Below are 8,696 nucleotides of genomic sequence, written 5' to 3' on the forward strand. Positions count from 1 at the left end.
GCAAGCCAGTTCTGGATCCACAAGGCCAAAGGCCCTTGGATCCCATGCCCTCTCACCTTCTCAAGAAGTCTTGCATGGGGGACCTTATCAAACGCCTTGCTGAAGTCCATGTAAACCACGTCCACTGCACTTCCTTCGTCAATGTGTTCGGTCACATTATCGAAGAACTCAACTAGGCATTATCGAAGAACTCAACTATAAAAGGAGACACCAACTACAACAATTAATAATCTGAACCATGTGTATGAGTATTTGCTGATCTATTCTGTATATATGTGGAATGATGATCACTCGTACTGGATTAGATTTTGGGCATGTGTTGGGTCTTGTGGTAAAGTAAGGCAAGATGGAAGATTAGTGAGCAGCACCTGTTCATATAATTATTCATGTCCCTCTCACCAGCACAAAAATCATAACAGTCGACATTGTTACAATCAGGTGAGGAAAGGTTAATTGGCATCCCTCTTTCCCAGCTCCTTTGTTGGAGTGCAAACAATTTTTTCAGAAGGGATATGCTTAGATGCTGTGACTGTAAGAGACACAACCACAAACAGGACAGGCACACACAGACGTACAGACATATACACAGACACATTAACAAAACCCAGAATGGGAGAATAGTTTAAGTGATACATTAAAATAAAAACATGAAGTGACAAGTTCTCATTTGTTGCTGACTTTGGTGGATCCAGGCTAGACTCAGCAGTCCTGCTGGTTTCTACATTGAGCTGGTTTAAAGATTAGGTGGACAACTTATTTGTTCCTCTGGAGACGGCTGCTTGTTGGAGTTCTTCTAAATTAAATCTCTGTCTGTGGCACATGGATAGCCAAACAGCAGAAGAGCAGAGATAGACAGAACAAGTCTGCTTCTGTCTCTGGTATGGAGAAAATGTTTCTTAAGCACAAAATTAGCTGGCTTGTCACACAATCTTCTTTCTCCAACTGGCCAGTGACCCACATATGGCCATGGCTGAAGTACTCCAGCTGGAGAGTTTTGACATGATCACAATTTGATTGGGATGCATTCCTTTCTCAGCCAGAGTTCTGAGGTAAGCATATCCTTTTTGAAAAAATTGTTTGCACTCCAACAAACGAGCTGGGAAAGAGGGGTGCCATTGAATCTTTTCTCATCTGATGGTAATAATGTTGACTATTATGTTCTTTGCGCTGGTGAGAGGGACATAAATAATTATATGAACAAGTGCTGCTGACTAATCTTCTATCTTCTGATTTTTGATTTATAATCACTGAGTTCATGATTTAGTTTTTACTGTTGTTTATGTTCAGTCTTCAAAGGCACCGCTTCAAGTGCATGAAAGTCCTAAACAAATTCACCCATTTTCTTACTCTTTTTTTTGAGTTGTCTGAGGTGATTGCATCTAATGCGCAGTCCCCATTCAGATGGTTGTTGGAACATTCTGTGATTCAGTTAGGAGATGATCCCATTCACATTCCTTCAATCGTCTTTGCTGAGGTTTTCTAGAAAGATTAGCTCCATTTAATGGCTTTGAAATTTATTAAATTTACAGCAATACAAATTTTCTGCCATCTTAGAAGCTGTGATTTCGTAAGAACATAAGAAATAGGAGCAGGAGTAGGCCATCTAGCCCTTCAAGCCTGCCTCGCCATTCAATAAGATCATGGCTGATCTGTCGTGGCTCAGTTCCACATTCCCGCCCTCTCCCCATAACCCTTAATCCCCTCGCTTGTCAAAAACCCATCAACCCGCGTCTTAAAAATATTTAGCGAGGCAGCCTCCACCACTTCAACGGGCAGAGAATTCCAGAGATTCACCACCCTTTGAGTGAAGAAGTTCCTCCTCAACTCCGTTCTAAACCGCGCCCCCTTTATCTTGAGGCTGTGCCCCCTAGTCTTACTGTCCTTTCTGAGCGGGAAGAGTCTCTCCACATCTATCCTATCCATCCCATTCATCATCTTATATGTCTCAATGAGATCTCCCCTCATTCTTTTAAACTCTAACGAGTACAAGCCTAGTTTATTCAGCCTCTCCTCACAGCTCAACCCCCTCAACTCCGGTATCAGCCTAGTAAACCTCCTCTGCACTGCCTCCAAGGCCAAAATATCCTTGCGTAAGTGCGGCGACCAAAACTGCACACAGTACTCCAGCTGCGGCCTCACCAATGCCCTATACAGCTGCAGCAAGACCTCCCTACTTTTATATTCAATCCCCCTCGCTACGAAGGCCAGCATCCCATTAGCCTTCCTGACCACCTGCTGCACCTGCAGGCTGGGTTTTTGCGACTCATGCACAAGGACCCCGAGGTCCCTCTGCACTGTCGCATGCTGCAGTTTTTCGCCACGCAAGTAATAGTCCTTCCTACCATTATTCCTACCAAAGTGGACCACCTCGCACTTGCCAACATTAAATTCCATTTGCCATTTCCTGGCCCATTCGCCCAGCCTATCTAGATCCTTCTGCAGACTCTCCACACCCTCCGCGCAATTTGCCGTTCCACCAATCTTGGTGTCATCACCAAATTTCGACACCATACACTCGGTTCCCTCCTCCAGATCATCTATATAAATGGTAAATGTGGCTTCAGTCTTTTCAAAATCCCGTCAATGGATTTCCAGCCAAAGCCATTTTTTATTAAGCATACTTTGCAACAACATGGAAGTTGTAACAATATATGACATTCAAAACATGTGCTTGAATCCTGACAAGTCATTAATTGGCTAAGAAAATAGTGTTTATAATTAGCTTGGGTTTTCTGAAGGCCTTTGATAAAGTTAAACAACATGAAAGCCTTGATGATTAATAATCATAGAATTCGTGCCAAATCAGGTGACATTATTGAAACCCAATTTGACAAATTATGTTTCATACACCAAAATCCACAACTGAAAGGAAGTCACAGGTGGAGTTCCACAATGTTATATTCTGGTTCTTGTTGTCTATTTTTAAACAAGTAGAAGGGTACTTACACAAATTGGCTGACAACATCAAGGACTATTCAGATGATCAATCCAAAAGAGAAGAACAGCATTCACAAAAATCTGAAACAATTAAACAGATTGTCTAAGAAGTAGTTGATGGACTTTAACATATACAGTACATAACCTCAAGTGAGAGAGAAGTTAAGCATGCCACAACAGGCAACATAAATTAGATTAACAAAATGTTCTTTAGCAAAAGTGGATTCAGAAAACAAACTTGAATCAAATTCTTGGTCTTTCATAAAGTGTCTGTTCAATGTGAAGTTGCTACTGAAACAAAGATCAATAGGATACATCTTAAAAATATAATTCTACTCACATCAACTTGTGAAATTGTGTAATTTATCAGTGTGGTGACATATATGAGAACAATGGTAGTGTATCAGACAAAGCTAAACAGAATGCTTCCCCGGTGAAAGGCTTTGAGAGTTTATGAAGAAAAGGTCACAGCAGAGTTTTCTTCTTGCTCTCAGAGAAGGCAAAGACTTGATGTGATCTGAAGTTAAAATTCAGTCTAGATAACAACTGGTTAGAAACATAGACTAAAGGTGCTGAATTATGGTCAAATGAAAATATATAATTAGCTTGGGTTTTCTGAAGGCTTTTGATAAAGTTAAACAACATGAAAGCCTTGATGATTAATAATCGTAGAATTCGTGCCAAATCAGGTGACATTATTGAAACCCAATTTGACAAATGATGTTTCATACACCAAAATCTTAAGCAAGCCAAGACAGAGAATTCCCACCCCCCGCCCCCTTCCCGTTAGAAGGAAAGAAACAAGTATTTGCATTTACAACTTGGATGTCTCTCAGAAACAAATATTTAAAGGCATTTCAGATACAATGCACTACTTTGAAACACATTATCCATTAGAAAACTTTATTGACTCCACTGTGGCTGGCCAGAATGGAGATGATTTGGGTAATTCTCCCATCAACCTGTACTTTGAAGGCCTGGGATTTCTTCCTGAATTTTGATAGAGAAGTTAAAGAAATTACTGTTATCTGGTCATACACGGATTCTGTTGTCATAGTTTATGGAGACCTTTTTTTAATGAAGATTCTGTGAACAAACTTTGTTTGCTGCAAATCTTGCTGTAAGAACACTAACTCCAATTCAATGGCATCAATTCACACTGCATTATTGGTATTAAAACACAATGGCCTTTGTTCAGAATTAGATCCCACATACAATGAGATGAATCATAGAATGATTACAACACAGGAGGAGGCCATTTGGCACATCATGTCATAGAATCAGAGAATCATAGAAACACTACTGTGCAGAAAGAGGCCATCTGGCCCATCGAGTCTGCACCGACCACAATCCTACCCAGGCCCTACCCCCATATCCCTACACATTTACCTGCTAATCCCGCTAACCTACACATCTCAGGACATTAAGGGGCAATTTTAGCATGGCCAATCAACCTAACCCGCACATCTTTGGACTGTGGGGGGAAACCAGAGCACCCCGAGGAAACATACGCAGACACGAGGAGAATGTGCAAACTCCACACAGACAGTGAACCAAGCCGGGAATCGAACCCAGGTCCCTGGAGCTATGAAGCAGCAGTGCTAACCACTGTGCTACCATGCCCCCGTCTGTGATGACCTTCTGTAAGAGCTATTAATATTTCTGACAAGGTAATGATCTCATTTCCTATTGAAAGCCATGACTGAATCTGTCTCCAACACATTATCAGAATATGCATTCCAGTCCTAATCACAGTCTGCATGAGAAAGGTTTTTCCTCATATTACTTCTGGTTCTTTTGCCAATTTTTTAAAGTTACTGTCCCCTAGTTGTCAACTTTTATGTCGATAGGAACATGTTCTCCTTATCTTCTCTGTCTAGACCCCATATGATTTTGAACACCTCTATCAAATCTCCTCTCACCCTCATGTTCTCTAAGGAGGAAGGTCCCAACGCATGAGTGGCTAAACATTTTTACATATATAGGTGTTGTTGCAGGGCAGAATATTAAGCAGGTTGTTAAGAAAATACATTTTCTGCTGTTCATTTAGTACCAGAGATCTTCAATAACTACCTGAACAACTGGAGCATGCAGATGCATTTCAGTTTAATGTGTCAACAAAAGACAAAATCTTTGTAAATGCAATACCCTCCCAGAATTGCACACAATTATCAGTCTACCTAGTGTATGGTATAAGTCTATAACTCTTTGACAAGGTTTCCAACTAACACAAATGTCATGAAGGTAACAAATCAAGGATAATTACTGAAGTTAGGGTTTAATATAAATATTTAATTTCATTACACAATTCTATAACGTTATCATTTTTAACCTCAAGGGTGTTGAGATAATCTAAGAGAATATTTCTTCAGGAAATCAAATGACTTAGGTTAGAAAGCAGTCAATTTTTACAGTGTCTGTGATAGGATTGACTTTGATGGCCCCAAAATGGCATTTTCTCAAATCCAAATAGACAAGGTTAGTGTACTAACTAATGTTTGGAGTTAAATTCAGATTCACTTCCTCCACAGATTGCCAGGGGCCGAAAGGAAGGATTTGAATTTGGTACCAGCCAAAAAAATACATATTATTTACAATGGAACTTTTCTTAAGAGACATGCTGCAATATCAACATAGCATCAAAAGAGTCCCAAAACGTGTTAATCCTATTGTCATGAAAGTATTCATTTGCATGTAGAGCCTGAATTAGTAATTCAACTTTTTTAGTGTCTTACACAATCCAATGCTTTAACTGTTTAAATTAGGCAAGTCAACTTCTGCTTCTACATCAAACAATTTTGATTTGAATACCACATCAGGCAAACATAAACCACTGTATTAATATTTATATTGCTTTTTGTATATTATCATATATTACCCAAGTTCTAAAGAAATTCACCTTTGTCTGAACTAAACGTTTAAACACCAATTTTGCAAATGTTAAAAATAGCAACTGCAGAACTTTGCAAATATTATTACCATGAAAGCATGTCTTCAGCTCTAGAACATGCATGTAAGTGTTCCAGACAGCACATCAGATCATTTTGGATAACTGATAAGTGAATTTCGAGCAATAAAGTTTTAAGAACTGACAGGGCATTGAAAATATACTTTTTTGATCCAGTGTTAAACTATTCAGGTATGGATCTATGGAATTACTGAATGATGCACACAATGTCTTGCTTGACTGTAATTCACATATTTTGAAACTCAAAAATTCTCTCTCCAAATTTCTAAGTATGATAAATTTTTACCCTTCTACTTGTAACACTCCTGTCTCCAATCATATATTGTGGGAAGCAAAGAAAATTACACTGCTTAGATGTTTACGCTTTTCAGTCAAACAACTCAAACTCATTTTTGAAAAGGTTAACCTTGTCAATTACGAGGAGAATAAGTGAGACAATATATATCATGAGTGCTATGATAAAGTGAAAAAGGTTATTGAAAATGGCAAAATAATCACACATGTCCAAGGGCTGAAAGAATAATGTATATTACGAAACACATGCATGTCGTAAAATGCAAGAAAGTTAACATATACAGAATTTAAAATTCAAAATAATTGGTCCTAATTTCTTCAAGACAATTCCAGTTGATTTATTTAATAAATGTAGGTATCTAACAATTAATGCTGAAGGTTATTTTAGATTTGAATTGATTTAAGAGAAGAAAAATTTCCTGCTGAGTGAAAGCTGAGGTCGGACTCGTTCAACATGATGGTGAAGGGGGATGAAATTTGACTAACCTGTAGTCAGCAGTTGAATTATTCCATGATACCAAATTTTGGCAGAAGAAATTGGTGGCGCTGTTGAAGAATAGCTCAAAGGCTGCATCTGGGAGTAGGCAATAAGCAAATAAATGGTTGCTGCCGCTGTTTCTGGTACTTCAAAGTAATTGAACGACCAGAATCAACCATACAGTACACAAAATCATCACTAACGATTCAGATAAAACTGATTCTGGTGGATCCATGAAATCAAGACCAACAGGAACAGAGCTGAGAAAGTTGTCAAGAAGTGCACCATTTTACTGAAAATTGAGCCCATGAAACCTGAGTTAAATGGGAGATCCTCTCTGATGAAAATTGGTGGCTAAATCCTTGAAGGAGAGGCAATAGATGAAAATCTTGGATGAGAATCTTGAAGAACTTAGTGCCTGAAATTTCTGTCAAAAATATTGTGCGGGTTGCCCGATGACTCAGAGATCAGCTTTGTCGTTTTTGCTTTTTAATGAGAAATTTGTAATTTATATTGACCATGATTTGCCTATTAATTCATGTTCAATTTATGTTGATTTTGGTTGTTAAAGTAAAAGCTTTAAAAGTAGGCCACTGGTTTTTCAATAGGTTGTTCAGTAAATTCTTTCTGTTTGTTGATCTTCATGGGATCATAACAAGTTCCCTACTTTATGAAGGACATTTTGTACATTGCTGAATAGTTAATTTAGCCCATTGTTAAAACAGTTCCTTTCATGTTATTTTAACCATCTTATTACCCTCCTGTTCTATAACTCTACTTATTCTCTGGCCATTTATGTCCCTTAATTTAGCCTGTATTATGCTCTCTCTCGTTTCCCATTTTGGTTATATTTACTGGAAATATTTACCTGATTTCTTGTAAAAAAACGTCACGGATTGATGTGAGTAATTCATTCTTCAACAATCATGCTTGGAATAGACTTCTGGATGAGGCACTATAGATAAGGATAGATGGACAAATGGTCTTTCACATCTCATGCAGGAATTGGCAAAGAAGTGATCTCCCATCCCCCACCCCGCCTAACAACGCAACAACACAGTTTGTAGGGTTTGTAGCAGCTGATGTAGGGCTCAAGAGAAAAGAACTCTATTGATGTAAAATTATCACAAGAACTTTTCATGCTGGTTTTTAGCCAATCATTTAGAAAGTATATTTGGGCACATCAAGAATTCAAAACATTAACACTGAGCCACAAGAGGCATAATAATTTTACAAGCATGCAAAATAGCAAAGTCACAAAGACTGGGCAAAGCATTGCTGCATCACTGTGCAACAGACCAATCAGTAACCTTGCCTGGTGCAATACTCCATTCTTGCTTCTGATTGAGTTCAAATTCCACAACTGCAGCATAATCTAAATGATACTTTAGTTCAGATTTAAATGCTGCATTGTCAGAAGTGGTATCCTTCAGTTGATACTGAAATACTTTGTTTTTAACAAAAGCTCCATACACTGATTAAGCTCTAAAAATTCCACTATCATGATGTATAGGACAGTGAGTTCTCTGCCTTGCTCAACATTCATGCCTCAACCAACATTAATAAAGTAGACAAACTGGTTACCTCATTGTTGTTTATGGGATTTGGCTGCCTTTGTCTAAACAACTGAAGTAATTGCAATTTAAATATGATTTGTGTGAAGCAACTTTAGACATTGCCCCAAAAAATATCAATGCACTATGTAAATTTAATCTTTATGACAACAGACATACAGGATGATTATGTGGAGAACAGGAAAGGCAGCAGGCTGAAGCAACCACACAATTCTTGACTCCATCTGCGAGTTACCATACACATTTTTGTTACTCTGAATTAAAATCAACATATTCAATTAATTCATGGCAAGCTATCAGGCACTGACAGGAACAGATCCAAACTAATATTTTGTTAAGAAATCACTTCAGGTGAGGAAACTAAATCACATAATTTGTTCGCCAGTTCATGTTGAGGGGAAAGTCAATGCAAGTAGGTTAGCAGTATCACACCTTTCCATATACC

The 8,696-nt window shown here is 38.4% G+C and overlaps 1 long non-coding RNA gene across 1 annotated transcript; it reads right to left on the bottom strand.

The window, feature by feature from the left end:
• Nucleotides 1-1,267: 1,267 nt before the first annotated feature.
• Nucleotides 1,268-7,631, bottom strand: LOC145339795 (uncharacterized). The gene is made up of 3 exons (XR_013886070.1): nucleotides 7,546-7,631; nucleotides 2,947-3,018; nucleotides 1,268-1,479 (listed from the first exon to the last, which is right to left on the bottom strand). It is a non-coding gene; the product is annotated as an uncharacterized LOC145339795 (long non-coding RNA).
• Between the last annotated feature and the right edge of the window lie 1,065 nt (nucleotides 7,632-8,696).

The sequence above is a fragment of the Carcharhinus amblyrhynchos genome, unplaced genomic scaffold (assembly GCF_965287045.1).
Source record: "Carcharhinus amblyrhynchos unplaced genomic scaffold, sCarAmb.v2.hapA scaffold_675, whole genome shotgun sequence".
In the NCBI taxonomy this organism is placed as follows: Eukaryota; Metazoa; Chordata; class Chondrichthyes; order Carcharhiniformes; family Carcharhinidae; genus Carcharhinus; species Carcharhinus amblyrhynchos.